This window comes from Elephantulus edwardii, unplaced genomic scaffold, assembly GCF_000299155.1.
Source record: "Elephantulus edwardii isolate Elephantulus edwardi_28Jun2011 unplaced genomic scaffold, EleEdw1.0 scaffold00204, whole genome shotgun sequence".
In the NCBI taxonomy this organism is placed as follows: Eukaryota; Metazoa; Chordata; class Mammalia; order Macroscelidea; family Macroscelididae; genus Elephantulus; species Elephantulus edwardii.
This window is the reverse complement of record NW_006399954.1, coordinates 3,833,041-3,834,918: the sequence shown is the minus strand read 5'-3', so window position 1 is coordinate 3,834,918 and position 1,878 is coordinate 3,833,041.

Here is a 1,878-nt window from a genome sequence, read left to right as displayed (position 1 = left end):
TGTTCCCTGGAGTCAAGGATTCTGAAGCTTAGTCTGACATACTTTGGGCATGTTGCAAGGAGGGACTGGTCCTTGGAGAGGGACATCATGTTTGGTAGAGTGGAGGGACGGCGCAGGAGAGGAAGACCCTCGATGAGATGGATTGATTCTGTGAGTGGAGTGGTGGGAATGAGTGCGTTTGAGACAGCGAGTTCAGCACAGGATAGAGCGGAGTTTAGGACTCTTGTACATAGGGTCGCTATGAGTCACAAGCAACTCAATGGCACATAACAACAACAAACAACAACATAAGGTTGCTGTGAATTGCTCAAGGCATTCAACAACAGAAACAACAACAAAGTTACATTTTATCTTTAATTGTATGTTAACTGATCACAAAGAAATAGTACTCTTTTTTCACTTTTACTTATTAAGGGCCCTGAGGATATTTGTGGTGGATTGCAGGATTATTTTATATTTCCTGTCTCCTCCTTAGAATCATAGTTGTCAATGTGAAGGCCAATTTTACTACGTTGTATAGCTTGTGTCTGCGAACTCTCTGAGAACAGGGATATTATTTTATTCAACTTTCTATTTCAAATTTCCTTGAATGATTTAGACACAAGGTTTAGACTCAACATTCCTATGAACAGAAACAACTGAGAATACTTTTGTGAAGGCATATAATAATTTATGTAAGAGTCATATTCATGCCCTAATTTTTACAACAAAAATGAATTAAGTAAACAAAACCAAAAAACTAAACAAAAACTAGTTTTATTCTACACGTGAAGAAACTCTAAGCTACCTGCCTATCTTAAATCAACTTGTAGATTTGAACAGCTGACCTTTCAGGTAGCACAGCACTATGTAAAGCTTTAAGCAACCAGTGAAAGACACTGGTGGTGAGAATGACAATACTGCGTGATGCAGACACACATAGACTAGAGAAATAATCCTCCCTTTGGCTAACTCACACACTTATAGAGAGTTGTGCTGCTAACCCAAAGCCTGCACTTGCTGGTAGTTCAAATCCGCCACCATTTCTGAAGAAGAAAGATGAACAATCTCCTCCTGTGCTATTTACAAACTCTGAAACCTGCTTGGGGGTCAGTTATGAGTCCGTTGTGACTGGACAGCAATGAGCGAGAGAGTTGAAAGTAGCTCCATGAGGTTTTCTTGTAATTTTTCAGAAAGCGGATCAACAAACCTTTCTTTATGGTGCTAGTAGATACATTCAAATTGTTAACCTTCAGGTATATTGCTTTTGTTGTTGTGTATTATTGAGTCAGAACAGGAGGGGATTCTCAAATACAAATACAAATGTATTGTCAAGTACAAATGTGTGGGTACTCAAAGAACCTGCCTAAGATCAAGCTTCATTACCTACCGGACACACTAAAATTACTCGTGTTAGTGGAAAAAATCAGCTCCTTGTAATTGTAGAATTTAGGTCGAAGTTTCCTTACTTGCTCTAAGCTATTTCTATACTCCTTCTTGGCTTGAGATTGTCTTTATAGTCTGCAACAGCTTCCTGAGTCATACTCAGCTCAGAAGCATTTCTTTTTCTGGCTCTGTTTCTACAGTCACATTTCTCTGGTTGATTGCGGTTTTTGAGTTTTGGGTTTTGTGTGTGTGTGTGTGTGTGTGTGTGTGTATGTGTGTTTTGTTTTTTTTACCTTTCTATAGAGATATTATGATTAATGTAAGAAGGATCTTGGCAGAAAGCAGAGAATACCAGAAGAATGTCTATCTGTGCTTCAGTGACTATGCAAAGGCCTTTGACTGTGTGGATCACAATAAGCTATGGCTGACTCTGAGAAGAACGGGAATCCCAGAACATTTGATCATGCTAATGCGAAACCTATACTTGGACCAAGAGGCAGTTGCCAGAACAGA